This window comes from Macaca nemestrina, chromosome 15 (genome assembly GCF_043159975.1).
Source record: "Macaca nemestrina isolate mMacNem1 chromosome 15, mMacNem.hap1, whole genome shotgun sequence".
NCBI lineage: Eukaryota > Metazoa > Chordata > Mammalia > Primates > Cercopithecidae > Macaca > Macaca nemestrina.
Window position 1 is genome coordinate 34,079,635 of NC_092139.1, and position 15,638 is coordinate 34,095,272.

At 41.0% G+C, this 15,638-nt stretch overlaps 1 protein-coding gene across 4 annotated transcripts in view; it reads right to left on the reverse strand.

Annotated features, from left to right (window-relative positions):
* LOC105496130 (casein kinase 2 alpha 1) overlaps nucleotides 1-15,638 on the reverse strand; it is a 64,393-nt gene that overhangs the window by 37,719 nt on the left and 11,036 nt on the right. For 2 of the 4 annotated variants that reach the window (XM_011766250.3, XM_011766251.3), the window contains exon 2: nucleotides 9,459-9,575. The exons of the other annotated variants lie outside the window; for them this stretch is intronic. The gene's annotated coding sequence lies outside the window, so the exon portion shown is untranslated. The remainder of the gene's footprint in view (nucleotides 1-9,458; nucleotides 9,576-15,638) is intronic. 4 annotated transcript variants of the gene reach the window in all.

Below are 15,638 nucleotides of genomic sequence, written 5' to 3' on the forward strand. Positions count from 1 at the left end.
ATTATTCAGATGGAAAACATTAAAATAAGAAATTGCAAAGCGTAACACTTTAAAGCAAGTTAGGAATTTTAAAGACCTATAATTTTGTACCCTAAAATGACCAAAGGCTGGCACATTTTTTTTTTTATCTCCTATAAGAAACGCATCATTGGATGCCACATGCAACATGGCATCAGGTTTAAACAAGCAACTGATGTGCAAAAAAAGCACATCAGGTCAGCAACCTTTTTATATCTGATTTGGAGACTGTTTACTCGACTTACCATTTGTGCTTAAAACAAAAAATATCATTAATTAACAAGCTTTGGAATTCTTTTTCTTTTTCTTTCTCTACTTCCAACACTATTCAGTTCTTTGTCGCCCAGGCTAGAGTGAAGTGGCACAATCATAGCTCGCTGCCACCTTGAATTCCTGGGCTCAAGTAATCCTCCCACCTCAGCCTCCCAAGTAACTGAGGCTACAGGCATGTGTCACCATGCCTGGCCCACTCAATTTTAAATAAGACAGAGAAGTAATTATAGCCAAAAGGGAATAGAAAATGCAAACCCAGAGATACAAGCAAGCAAGGAAGCCCAGAACGCCTTTGTTGATCCTGAAAATTAGAATTTTGTTCTCACATAAACCAAAGCCCAGGGCTCTCACAAGATAAAAAGTCTAATAGGAGGCCCTCTTCATAAGGTGGGACTTTGGAGGGATACATCCTAACGGTGAGAGTGGTTGGGGAGTGGAAGATCCAGGGAGGAATTAAAGCCCTACTGGAGGGAGTATCATATCTTAAGCTTGTTTTAAGGTGGTCTCTGGATTAGTGCCCCTGCATACCTGATATAAGCAAGCTCTCCATGGAGAAAAGTACCTTACTGTGGGCCTCAAATGATTACTACAAATATCTATTTTTATTTTTATTTATTTATTTATTTATTTATTTATTTTTTATTTTTTTGAGACAGAGTCTCGTTCTGTCACCCAGGCTGGAGTACAGAGGCCTGATCTCAGCTCACTACAAGCTCTGCCTCCCAGGTTCACACCATTCTCCTGCCTCAGCCTCTGCTACAGGTACCCGCCACCATGCCCGGTTAATTTTTTGCATTTTTTTTAAAAATTAGAGACGAGGTTTCACCGTGTTAGCCAGGATGGTCTCGATCTCCTGATCTCGTGATCTGCCTGCCTCGGCCTCCCAAAGTGCTGGGATTACAGGTATGAGCCACCATGACCAGCCAAATATCTATTTTAAAATACAATGTCCTAGCAGATCTCAAAAAACAAGAGGAAAAATATAGTGAAATCGTTTAATATACTTTTTTTTTTTTTTTGGCGACAAAGTCTTGTTCTGCCGCCAAGGCAGTGGCATGATCTCAGTTCACCGCAACCTCTGTCTCCCAAGTTCAAGTGATTCTCCTGCTTCAGCCTCCAGAGTAGCTGGGACTGTAGGTGCACACCACCATGCCCAGCTAATTTTTGTATTTTTAGTAGAGAGGGGGTTTTGCCATGTTGGCCAGGCTGGTCTTGAACTTCTGACCTCAAGTGACCCGCCCATCTTGGCCTCCCAAAGTGCTGTGATTATAGGTGTGAGCCACCACGCCCAGCCAGTTTGATATACTTTTAATTGGTACTAGCAGAAAAGGAGAGAATGGGATAAAGGTAGTAACTGAAGATAGTTGAAAATATCCTAGAAGCAATTAGACACAATCAAATTCCAGAAGCAAACAATGTCCAAACAAGATCAATAAAAAGAAATCCAAAACCAAACATATCATCACAAAATAGCAGGAAAAAAACAAAGATTAGTTGGGTGCAGTGGCACAGGCCTGTATCCCCAGCTATTTGGGAGGCTGATGCAGGATGACTACTTGTGCCCAGGAGTTGGAGGCCAGCCTGGGCAAAACAGCAAGACCTTGTCTCAAACAAAAACAAAAACTAAAGACAAAGATAAACCTAAAAAGCAAGTACAGAAAGAAAAACGCAGATTACATTCAAAGAGCAACATCAGAACAGCTGATTTTTCAAAACCAACAATGAAGCCAAGATAGTTTAATACCTGCAGTGTGCTGAAAAAAAATAGCTGCCAAATTAAAATTCTGTTATCAAGCAAATGTCTCTAAAGAAAGAAGAAAAATAATCACATTTTGGAAGGTCTGAGTTGAAAGAGAAAATAAAGAGCAAAAAAGAGGAAAATTTACAGACAGCTCCAAACAAACATTGATTATACAAAAGAATAACAATACCTTGAGAAGTTTTAAAAAATAGAAGACATAACAATAAAAACACAGTGTATCGAAGAGATTTCAAAGTATTCTTTCTAAAGTTCTTTTATTATATGAAAAAAAGATAAAATTACAATACCAGGCTTTGTTAAGTTATAGCTGCAAGTCACAACATGTATGACGACAACTAATTACAGAATAAAAATAACACGTATTTCCAAACCAGAAAGGGGGAAAAGTAAAATCATAAAAAGAATCCAAAAGAATGTTAAGAAGGGAGAAGAACAAAATCTAGAACATAAGAAACATAGGGAAAAAAAGTTAAATTGGAATATGATTAATTATATCAAATATAAGTGGAATAAATTATCCAGGTAAAAGACAAAGACTATCATGTCAGACCAAATTAAAAAAGAAATCCAAATGAACCAGAATAACCCAAACAATTCTGAAAAATCATAAAGCTGGAAGAATTATGCTATCTGATTTTAAACTTATTACAAGGCTATAGTTGTCAAAACAGTGTATTGGCAAAAGGATAAAACATAGATCAAGGGAACAGAATAAAGAGTACAGAAATACACCCACACAAATAAGGCCAATTAATTTTTGACAAAGGTACAAAGGCAGTTCAATGGAGAAAGGATATATATATGTATTTTTTTTTTTTCCCCGAACACCACGGTCTGCCTCTAGTGTCCAGGTTGGAGTGCAGGGGCATGATCTTAGCTCACTGCAACTTTCGCCTACTGGGTGCAAGTGATTCTCCTGCCTCAGCCTCCCAAGTAGCTACAACCACAGGTGTGCATCACAATGCCCTGCTAATTTTTGTATTTTTAGTAGAGACAGGGTTTTACCATATTGCCCAGGCTGGTCTCAATTTTCCTTTTTTTTTTTTGAGACAGAGTCTTGCTCTGTCGCCCAGGCTGGAGTGCAGTGGCGCGATCTCGGCTCACTGCAAGCTCCACCTGCCGGGTTCGCACCATTCTCCTGCCTCAGCCTCTCGAGTAGCTGGGACTACAGGCGTCCACCACCACACCTGGCTAATTTTTTGTATTTTTGGTAGAGACGGGGTTTCACCATGTTAGTCAAGATGGTCTCGATCTCCTGACCTCATGATCTGCCTGCCTGGGCCTCCCAAAGTGCTGGGATTACAGGCATGAGCCACCAAGCCCAGCCTGGTCTCAAATTTCTGAGCTCAACTGACCCACCCACTTTGGCCTCCCAAAGTGCTGGGATTACAGGCATAATAATCTTTTCTATAAATTGTTGTGGAAGACTTGGAGATCAGTATGCAAAAAATCATAAACTTCAATCTAAATCTCACACTTTATATAAACGATAATCCATAATGAATCATAGATATAAACGTAAAACTTGGGCCAGATGCGGTAGCTCATGACTGTATAATCCCAGCCTGGGTGACAAGGCAAGACTCTACCTCTGGGAAAAAAACCAACAACATATAAATGTAAAATTATCAAATCTTCTTGCATCCAGGGGTTAGGCAGAGTTTGAAGACATGACATTAAAGACATGGGCTGTAAAATTCATAAACTGAACTTCATCAACATTAAAATATTTCTGCTCTGTGAAAGTCACTATTTAGAAAATAAGCCAGACACAAGAAGAATGTATTTGCAAATCACAAATCTGAATACAGAACTTGTATCTGTAACATATAAAAAACTCAACAATAAGAAAACTCAATTTAAAAATGGGCAAAAGACATGAACATACACACCACAAAAGAAGATATACAGATAAGTATGTGAAAAGATACACAACACTTCCAGACAGCAGAGAAAATGAAATTAAATCATACCACTACCACTACAGATCTATTAAAATAGCTAAAATTTAAAAAAAACAGAAAACAAAACTGACTATACCAAAAGCTGGCGTGGATGCAGAGTAACAGTAACTAATTCATTCCTGGTGGGAAAGCAAAATGGTTTTGGAAAACAGTTTGGCAGTTTCTTATAGAGTTAAACATGTACTTAACTATACAACCAGCATTCCCACTCCTAGGTATTTACTCAAGAGAAATGGAAACCTGTATCTACACAAAAACCTACACACAAACATTTAAGGCAGCTTTATCTATAATTGTGAAAAAATAGAAACCACCAAGGTGTCCAACAGTTACATGAATAAACAAATGGCTTGCCATGGGATGCTTAGCAATGAAAAGGAACAGATTACTGATTTGTGCAACAAAATGGGTGAATCGTTTTTCTTTTTTTAGTAGAGACAGGGTCTCGCTTTGTTGCCCAGGCTGGTCTCAAACGCCTGGCCTCAAGCAATCCTTTGGCTTCAGCCTCCCAAAGTGGCAGGATTACAGGTGTGAGCTGCTACACCTGAACAATATGGTGAATCTTAAAGTGAAGAAGCCAGAAACAAAAGCCTACATATTGTATACTTCCATTTATATCAGGGGTCCCCAGTCTCCGGGCCATGGGCCTGTACCAGTTTGTGGCCTGTTAGGAACCAGGCTACACAGCAGGAGGTGAGCAGCGGGAGTCACTCGCATTACTGCCTGAGCTCTGCCTCCTGTTCGATCAGCAACATTAGATTCTCATAGGAGAACCCTACTGTGAACTGCGCATGTGAGGGATCTAGGTTTCGTGCTCCTTATGAGACTCTAACGCCTGATGATCTGTTATCATCAGGCACTAGATTCTTGAGGAGGTGGAGCTCAATTTTCCTCCTTTTAGAAAAGGAAATAAGCATGGAAAGGGAGCCTAAATTTCTCCCTTTCCATGCTTATTAATCACAAGGACATTCCTAAGTCCAATGAGCTTGGAAACGGAGAAATAGCAACCCTACAGTAGAAAAACCTGGCAGACTTTACTGAAGTATCACTAGTGCTAAGTCACTTTGACATCATATGCCCCTGATACAATGTGATGAGAAGGGCACTTCACCTCTGTGGTAGTCTTCTCAAAAATCCATAACCACAATTTAATCTTGAGAAAATATCAAACCTGTATTGAAGGACATTCTATAAAATACATCACCAGTCTTCTTCAAAAGTTTCCAAGTAATGAAAATTAAAGACAGACTAAGAAGCTTCACAGACTGGAGGATACTAAGGAGACATGATGACTAAATTAATGTGGTATCCTGGACTGGCTCCTTGAACAGAAAAAGGATATAACTGGTAAAATCCAAATAAAGCTTGTAGTTGGGTTAATACTATTATACCGATGTTAATTTCTTAATTATTTTATTATTTATATTATTCATTTTTTTTTTTTTTAGAGATGGGGTCTCACTTTGTCACCCAGGCAGGAGTCCAGTGGTGTGATCCTAGCTCTCCCAGTTCATAGCAGCCTCGAACTCATGGGCTCAAGCGATCCTCCTGCCTCAGCCTCCTAAGTAGCTAGGACTACAGGCACATGTCACCATGCCCACCTAACTTTAATTTTTTGTAGAGATGGGGTCTTGCCATGTTGCCCACGTTGTTCTCAAACTCCTGGCCTCAAGCAATCCTCCCCACCACGGCGTCCAGTTACCAGGGTAACAGGTGTGAGCCACCACGCCTGGCCCAATTTCTTAGTGTTGATGACATATCACCGCTATGGCAAGATGTGAACATTAGGAGATACTGAGGGAAGCATATATGGAGATTCTATCTGTAACTCCTGTAAATCTAAAATTTTCAATGTTACAAGTTAAATACTGCCAATATTTAACTTGAAATGCTAAAGAGGATGAGATGCTAGAGAAGATGAGGAAAAACTGAAACTCATACATTTCTAGTGTGAATGCAAAATAGTACTGTACAGCCATTCTAGAAAACAGTTTGGCAACTTCTTTACAAAGAAGTTAAATGTACATTTTTCATATGACCCAGCAATCCAACTCAAAGTTATTTACCCTAGAAAAATGAAAACTTATGTCCACAAAAGCCTATAATGTTATGTTCACAGCAGCTCTATTCATAATCAACAAAGAATGAAAACCAAAATGTCCTTCAAGGAGTGAATGGATAAAAATAACTATAATCTATCCATAAACGGAATACTACTAATAAAAAGGAACTAACCATTTACACACACAATAAATTTGATGAATCTCAGAGGCAGTATGCTGAATGAAATAAGCCAGTCTCAAAATATTACATAATGTTTGATTTCATTTATATGAACATTTATGAAAAGATAAAACTGTAGTGAGGCTGGGCACGGTGGCTCACACCTGTAATCCCAGCACTTAGGGAGGTTGAAGCGGACGGATCACTAGGTCAGGAGAGCAAGACCATCCTAGTTAACACAGTGAAATCTAGTCTCTACTAAAAATACAAAAAATTAGCTGGGCATGGTGGCGGGCGCCTGTAGTCCCAGCTACTCGGGAGGCTGAGGCAGGAGAATGGCATGAACCTGGGAGGTGGAGCTTGCAGTGAGCCGATGCGCCAATGCACTCCAGCCTGGGTGAGAGAGCGAGACTCTGTCTCAAAAAAAAAACAAAAACAAAAACAAAACCAAAAAACTGTACTAACTCAGAACAGAAACAGTGGTTGCTAGAGATTAGGGGTGGGAGGCTGGGTATGTTACCAAGGGTAACATGCAGAAGGTGATATAACTGCTCTATGTCCCAGCTGTGATGGTAGTTACTTGAATCTATGTATATATTAAAATTCATAAAACAGTATACACAAAAAGGAGTCAATTTTACTGTATATTAATTGGAAAAATAAAATTTAAAAAAAGGAAAAAAATTCTATCACATGCTGTCTAAAAGAGATACACCTAGGCTGGGCACGGCTGCTCACGCCTGTAATCCCAGCACTTTGGGAGGCCGAGGTGGGCAGATCACCTGAGGTCAGGAGCTCAAGACCACCCTGGCCAAAACAGTGACACCCATCTCTACTAAAAACACAAAAATGAGCTGGGTGTGGTGATGCATGCCTGTAGTCCCAGCTACTCTTAGAGGCTGAGGCAGGGGAATCGCTTGAACCAGGGAGGTGAAGGTTGTAGCGAGATAGCACCATTGCACTACAGCCTGGGAGACGGAGTGAGACTCCTTCTTGTAAAAAAAAAAAAAAAAAAATTAATAAACAAATAAGTAAAAGAGATACATCTAGGTCAGGTGTGGTGGCTCACATCTGTAATCCCAGCACTTTGGGAGGCCAAGGTGGGTGCATCACTTGAGGTCAGCAGTTTGAGATCAGCCTGGCCAACATAGCGAAACCTCATCTCTACTTAAAAACAACAACAACAACAACAACAACAACAACAACAACAAAACACAAAACTTAGCTGGGTGTGGTGGCAGGTGCCTATAATCCCAGCTACTTGGGAGGCTGAGGCTGGAGAACTGCTTGAACCCAGGAGGTGGAGGTTGCAGTGAGCACTCCAGCATGGCTGACAGAGACTCCATCACAAAATAAATAAATAAATAAATAATACATTTAAAACATGGGATATATACACACGATGTATACATGTATTGAAACATCACAATACATCACAATATATCCCATAAATATGTACGATTATATATCAATTAGAAATTAAGAGCTGGGCAGAGCTCAGGGATCCCTGCACTTTGGGAGACTGAAGAGGAAAGATGGTTTGAGGCTGAGTTCGTGACCAGCCTGGGCAACACAGCAAGTCTACCATCTCTACAGAAAAATTTAAAAGCTAGCTAAGTATGGCACACGCACCTGTGATCCTAGCTACTCAGAAGGCTGAAGTAGGAGATCATGTGAACCCAGGAGTTCAAGGCTTCAGTGAGTTATGATCACAATGCTGCACTCCAACCTGGCTGACAGAGACCCTGCCTCAAAATCAATTAATCAATAAATTTTAAATAAAATAAAACATAGGCTACACATAGTTTGTTCATAAAAATCCAGTATTTCAAAACATGTGGGATACAATTAAAGCAGGACTTAGAAATGTATAAACTTAGGCCAGGCGCAGTTGCTCATGCCTGTAATCCCAGCACTTTGGGAGGCTGAGATGAGTGGATCACTTGAACCTAGGAGTTCGAGACCATCCTGGGCAACATGGCAAGACCTTGCCTCTACAAAAATAAAAATTAAAAAAATCAGCTGGGCGCAGTGGCTCACACCTGTAATCCCAGCACTTTGGGAGGCCGAGGCAGGTGGATCACAAGGTCAGGAGATCGAGACCATCCTGGCTAACAGGGTGAAACCCTGTCTCTACTAAAAATACAAAAATCAGCTGGGCATGGTGGTGGGCGCCTGTAGTCCCAGCTACTCAGGAGGCTGAGGCAGGAGAATGGTGTGAACCTGGGAGGCGGAGCTTGCAGTGAGCTGAGATGGCACCACTGCACTCCAGCCTGGTGACACAGTGAGACTCTATCTCAAAAAAAGAAAGAAAGACAGAGAGAAAGAGAGAGAGGGAAGGAGGGAGGGAGGGAGAACTAGGGTAAATGTCCAATATCAAGAATGGAAATGAGGCAGTGAGGGATGAATTAGGGTAAATGTCCAGTATAATGAATGGAAATGATACATCACTACAGATCCTACAGATGGTAAAAAGACAATATCATGAACAACTTTTGCCCATAAACTTGAAATTCCCAGAAGAAAAATAATTTATCAAAACTGATACAAGATGCCAGTCTGATTCTCAGGAAGAAAAAACAAAAACTGACACAAAAAATGAAAACCATAAATGGTCCCATAACCAATAAATTCAATCAGTATTGTTTCAACCTGTTCTATCCTAATGTCTTTGTACTGCACAGCTTAACATTTTTTCAAAACATTTGTTTAAACTGAACTTGCTTCCCACTCCTCTCCAGGTCTCTCTGCTTTTATACATTGATTATGCCTTCCAATACTGCTTGCTAAGAGAAATCCTACTCACCCTTCAAGAATCAGCAAACTTTACATCTGCTATGAAGCATTCCCATCTCTCTCCAAAATGAGCCAAGTACCTCTTCTACAGGGCCATAGCAACCCCATATACTCTCTGACATTGTCACACTGAATGTATTTTGTTTACATACACCTCTCTCCTCAGATTAAGAATTCAAGTACTTTGGACTTTATTTCTCTTGGTGTATGCCCCGTGGTTCACCCCATTGCCCAGGCTGGTCTCAAACTCCTGAACTCAGGTGATCCAACCGCTTCAGCCTCCCAAAGTACTAGGGTTACAGGCACGAGCCACTGTGCCCTGCCTGTGGTTGATTTTTAAAATGCTCCTCAGTCTTACCTATAAATGTTATTGCATCCATCCTTTTTAAACCAGAGAAAAAAGGTTTCCTACTATCACTTACCAAAGAGATGTGAAACTAGTCAGTATGGGTGAATGATGTTTCTTGGAGCTTTTATGAGGTTCCAGGCTGCATGATTTACCATGTGATGAGCACACTGCTTGACAAGCCTTGACAGAGCTACAAAAACAGTTCAGCACTCCGTTACTGAATGGATCTTGGATTTATTTTTATTTTATTTATTTATTTTATTTATTTTTTTTTGAGACGGAGTCTCACGCTGTTGCCCAGGCTGGAGTGCAGTGGCGCGATCTCGGCTCACTGCAAGCTCCGCCTCCTGGGTTCACGCCATTCTCCTGCCTCAGCCTCCTGAGTAGCTAGGACTACAGGCGCCCGCCACCGCGCCCGGCTAATTTTTTGTATTTTTAGTAGAGACGGGGTTTCACTGTGGTCTCGATCTCCTGACCTTGTGATCCACCCGCCTCGGCCTCCCAAAGTGCTGGGATTACAGGCTTGAGCCACCGCGCCCGGCCTGGATCTTGGATTTAAAAGACATCATGAGGTTGCAGAAGGATAAGTACACTAGAACCACTAACACCTACATCTGATGTTGGATATGTGATTTAACCTACCTGATTAAAGTGAGAAAACTGCAGAATATAAGGATTATCACCCTTCTCCCACTCCCTTCTTCACTGCCATGAAGGTAGGTTACATAGGAGACAACCATCATCTCTGTAGGTGATCAATAACCAACAGTTAATAAGGTAGGTTGTCCTAAAACTGACAAAAATAGAATAGGCTGGAAGCAAGGGCAGTAAAACTGGTTGCCTTTCAATTCTGAAGATATTATGTGAATGCCTATGTCAGTCACCGATTCTTGGGATATATCTTTTTTGTGTGTGTGACAGGGTCTTGCTCTGTTACCCAGGCTGGAATGCAGTGGTACGATCATAGCTCACTGCAGCCTTGACCTCCCCGGCTCAAGCAATCCTCCTCCCTCAGCTTCTTTAGTAGCTGGGACCATAGGCATACACTACTGTCCCCTGCTAATTAAATTTTTTTCTTTTTTTCTTTCTCTTTTTCTTTTTTCTTTTTTGCTGAGATGAGGTTTTGTTATGCTACCCAGGCTGGTCTGGAAGTCCTAAGCTCAAGCAATCCTCCTACCTTGGCCTCCCAAGATGCCGGGATTACAGGCATGAGACACTATGCCCAGCCAGATTTATCACTGTTAAACCAGCAAGTCCATGACCTAAGTAATGTCTTTCTCATTTTATAGAAGGTAAAACTGCATAACCTTCCCAATGTCAGAGATAGTGATTGCAAAACATTTGTCTAGATTCACAGCCTATTCTTCTGTTCTACAGCAAGGGACTGTAAACTGGGACCACAAACACAGCTAACCCCCATACCCATGGTTTCAGTTACCCGCAGTCAACTGCAGTCTGAAAATATTAAATGGAAAATTCCAGAAATAAACAATTTGTAAGTTTTATTTTTGTTTGTTTTTAGAGATGGGGCTTCACTCAGTCACCCAGGCTGGAGTGCAGTGGTGCAACCGTGGCTCACTGTAGCAGCCTCTACCTCCCATCTCTGCCTCCCTTGTAGTTGGGACCATGGGCATATACCACCACTCCCGGCTTTTTTTTTTTTTTTTTTTGTAAAGAAGGTTTCTCACTATGTTGTCCGGGCTGGTCTTGAACTCCTGGGCTCAAGCAATCCTCCCACCTTACCCTCCCAAAGTGCTGGGATTACAGGCATGAGCCATTGCACCCAGCCATGTTTTAAATTGTACATGGTTCTGAGTAATGTGATGAAATCTTGCACCATCTAGTACCATCCCGCCCTGGATGTGAATCATCCCTTTGTCCAGCTGTATATGCCACCTGCTCATTAAGTCACTTGGTAGCCTTCTTGGTTACTTGAATGTTGCAGTATTGCAGTGCTTATCTTCAAGTTACCTTATTTTACTTAAGAAATTCCCCAAAGTGCAAGAGTAGCAATGCTGAGAATCTGGAAATGCCAATGTGAAGCTGTAAAGTGCTTCCTTTAAGTAAAAAGGTGAAAGTTCTTGACTTAATATGGAAAAAAAATTGTATGCGGAAATTGCTAAGATCTATAGTAAGAACAAATCTTCTATCAGTGATAATGTGAAGAGGGAAAAATAAATTCACAGTTGTTTTGCTGTCATACCTCAAACTGCAAAAGTTATAACCGCAGTATGTGATAAATGCTTAGTTAAGAAGGAAAAGGCATTAAATTTGCGGGTAGAAGACATGAACAGAAAACTGTGTTCCAACTTGATGACAATCAGGTTTGGTATTATCTGTGGTTTCAGGAATCCACTGGGGATCTTGGAATATATTTCCCACAGATGGCTGGGAACAGGACTACTCTGTGTGTGTATCTCCTATCTGGCTCACATATTACTTTTTAAAAATTGAGATAAAATCCATTTAGGGTACAACTGGTACCCTAAAATGGTGTGTTTTAGTATATTCACAATGTTGTGGAACCATCACTACTAACTGATTCCAGAACACGTCATCACCCCAAAAAGAAACTCAGTACCTCACAGGAGTAACTCCTGACAGCCTCTTCCTACAGTTCTCTGGCAACCAAAAATCTGCTTTCTGTCTCCATGTATTTGCCTATTACGGACATTTCACATAAATGGAATCATGCAATATGTGGCCTCTTTCACTTAGCAAAATGTCTACAAGGTTATCCACATTGTTGCAAGTATCAGTAGTTAATTTCCCTTTGTGGCTGAATTCACTGTATAAATATACCACATTTTGGTTATCCATTCATTGATTGACGGATATTTGGACTGTCTCCACTTTTTGGCTACTATGAACAATGTTGCTAGGTGCATTTGTGTACAAGTTTTTCACTTTTTTTTTCTTTTTCTTTTTTTAGAGTCAGGACCTTGCTCTGTCACCCAGGCTGGAGTGCAAGTGGCATGATCATAGCTCATTTCACTGCAGCCTCACACTCCTGAGCTTAAGTGAGCATCCTACCTTAGCCTTCCAAGTAGCTGGGACTATGGGTGTGTGCCACCACGCCCAGCTAATTTTCTGTATTTTTAGTAGAGACGGGGTTTTGCCATGTTGCCCAGGCTGGTCTTAAACTCCTGGATTCAAGCGATTATCCCATCTCAGCCTTCTAAAGTGTTGGGACTACAGCATAAGCCACAGTGCCCAGCCTTCACACTGTTTTTACAAAGTGAATCGGGGCCAGGCGTAGTGGCTCACACCTGTAATCCCACCAGTTTGGGAGGCCGAGGCAGGCGGATCACCTGAGGTCAGGAGTTCGTGACAGCCTTGGCCAACATGGTGAAACCCCATCTCTACTAAAAATACAAAATTAGCCAGGCGTGGTGGTGGTGGACACCTGTAATCCCAGCTACTTGGGAGCCTGAGACAGGAGAATCACTTGAACCTGGGAGGTGGAGGTTACAGTGAGCTGAGACTGCGCCATCGCACTCCAGTCTGGACGACAAGAGCGAAATTCCGTCTCAAAAAAAAAAAAAAAAGTATTAAGTTGAATTATGTATTAACATTGTTCATAATTAATATTTTTCAAAGTGATAGTTACCAACACTAAAAAAAAATTTAACTTTCTATTTCTTAAAAGAAATAAAGGAGGAGGGAGGGCAGGTAGGTCTCTCTGTCTGGTAACAACGGTTCTTCCTTCCTGCACTGACAAAAACCACCTGGGTATGCTAAGCTGTGACTGTTCAACAACTGGCTCTTTTAAAAGACACCCAATGGAGATACCACAGGTAAACCTGGACAACTGTTCCTTTACCTTATTGGCTCGACTCCTGAAGGCATTTGAGCTATCAATCCCTGGTCTATACTAAATACATAAATTTATAAACAAATAATAAGACAGGGGAAACTCTTACTTAAGACTACAAAAATTATGGAACTGAAAATGCAGTTCAACAATGACATCAGGCCGGGCGCGGTGGCTCAAGCCTGTAATCCCAGCACTTTGGGAGGCCGAGACGGGCGAATCACGAGTTCAGGAGATCGAGACCATCCTGGCTAACACGGTGAAACCCCGTCTCTACTAAAATACAAAAAAAATTAGCCGGGCGAGGTGGCGGGCGCCTGTACTCCCAGCTACTCGGGAAGCTGAGGCAGGAGAATGGCGTGAACCCGGGAGGCGGGGCTTGCAGTGAGCTGAGATCCGGCCACTGCACTCCAGCCTGGGCAACAGAGCCAGACTCCGTCTCAAAAAAAAAAAAAAACAAAAAACAATGACATCAGTGGCCATGAACTATCTGGTAAATGTATATAGAGTAGTATGTACACGTACTTTTTTTTTGAAGAAAAAAACTATTACAGGCTCAGGAAATCTGTAAACTTCAGCAAAATTAGTAATTCCTGAGTTAGACAAACAGAAACACATCTAAGAAGGCTAACTTGGTGATTTACATAAATATTAAAAAATTAAACTGCTCAAACTAAGTATACGCCATTCTTTCCTGAAGGAAGACAAGAAGACAATGTATCCTAGGCTTCAGAGTATGAGACCCAAGCTTGATGAATGATTAACAAAATGTCAGCCTCAGAAAAAATACAGTGGCATTCAGAGTTAGTCAGGTAGAGATAACAGTTTTACAAAAGGGAACTTTACTTCTGCCTCACATTATTGCTTAGAAAATAAGAACTGAATTTCTTCACTACTGTCCAACCTTAAATCATTTACAATCTTGTATTTTAAAGCATACCCTTTGAATCACATGTCCAAAGAGAATTACTTGGGGGTCAGAGAGGTACCTTAAAATGGCTTTAAAAACTTAAAGCCAAGATTATTTTAAGATTGCTTACCGCCTTGAATCTTAAAACTGTTAAGATATCTAATTACTGAGCTTTCTAAATTAGTGTTCCCAGTTTTTTTTTTTTTTTGAGACGGAGTCTCGCTCTGTCACCAGGCCTGGAGTGCAGTGGCACTACCTCGGCTCACTGCAACCTCCACTTCCCGGGTTCAAGTGATTCCCCTGCCTCAGCCTGCCGAGTAGCTGGACTACAGGCAAGCACCACCATGCCCGGCTAATTTTTTTTTTTGTATTTTAGTAGAGACAGGGTTTCACTATGTTGGCCAGGATGGTCTCGAATTCCTAACCTTGTGATCCACCCGCCTGGCCCAGTCTTTTTAAAAGTCAAGACAGAAAGAAAATAATATTTGTATGGCACAATGGGGTAAATGATCAAGACTGCTCTGGATCTGAGGTAACTGGTTTGGATGCTGTATCCAAGCTACATTCTGCATGAATGGCCAGAGGTGTGAGGGGACCAGTATCTCAACACATCTGTAACACACCCTGACACAATACACTGGTTGAGAAATTCTAGTTTGAATAACTTGTGGAGATCACAACCTGAAGAGTCAAAATCCATGCAGCAGGTTGAGAAAACTATTTCACAATTCCCCTTATTTCAAGGGATACGCAATCATCTTTTGCAGCCTTCAATTACAGTCCAGATGTACTAACAGGCAACTATTTCATCTGGAAGATCATCTATTTGGAGATCACTGACACAAAAAAACAAAAACAACAAAGACAAACCAAGCCTCCTTACCTTAACTCAGAAAGATAAGCCAAAAGAAAACAAGTTAATGGTAAAAATGTATGATTAAATGAAGTTATTGTTTTTTTCCTCCACTTCATATTGATTTATCTTTTCCCATGTCAATTTAAGGTGGTAACCATGGCCAACAACATTCTCTCTCACCTATCACACTAATGCCAAATAAGTAGTAGTGTTTTTGTTTTTTCAAGTGGGGAAATATATATAGCTCAAAAAAAAAAAACAAAAAAATATCTAGCAACTAACTCCTTGGCAGTTCCCTTGACTCTCTGACCTTCAAGTCCCAAGGTTCTAAGTACATAATAAATAAGAAAACTACCTGTTCAAACCCAACAGAATGTTTTTTTCTGGTTTGATTGAGGCTCTGAATTTGGAACACAAATATTCTCAGTAATACTTGGTAATTCATTAAGTTACTGCTTGTGTAAACTTGCAGGATACTTAACTCTAGGAGATTATAAATCCTAACATGCCCCTGGGGGCCTTCTGCTTTTATTCCTACTTACAAAACATTCAACATTTTTGTTTTTAAAAACAATGCACACAGGCCAGGTGCACTGGCTCACGCCTATAATCCCAGCACTTTGGGAGGCCAAGGAGGGTGGATCACCTGAGGTCAGGAGTTCAAGACCAGTCT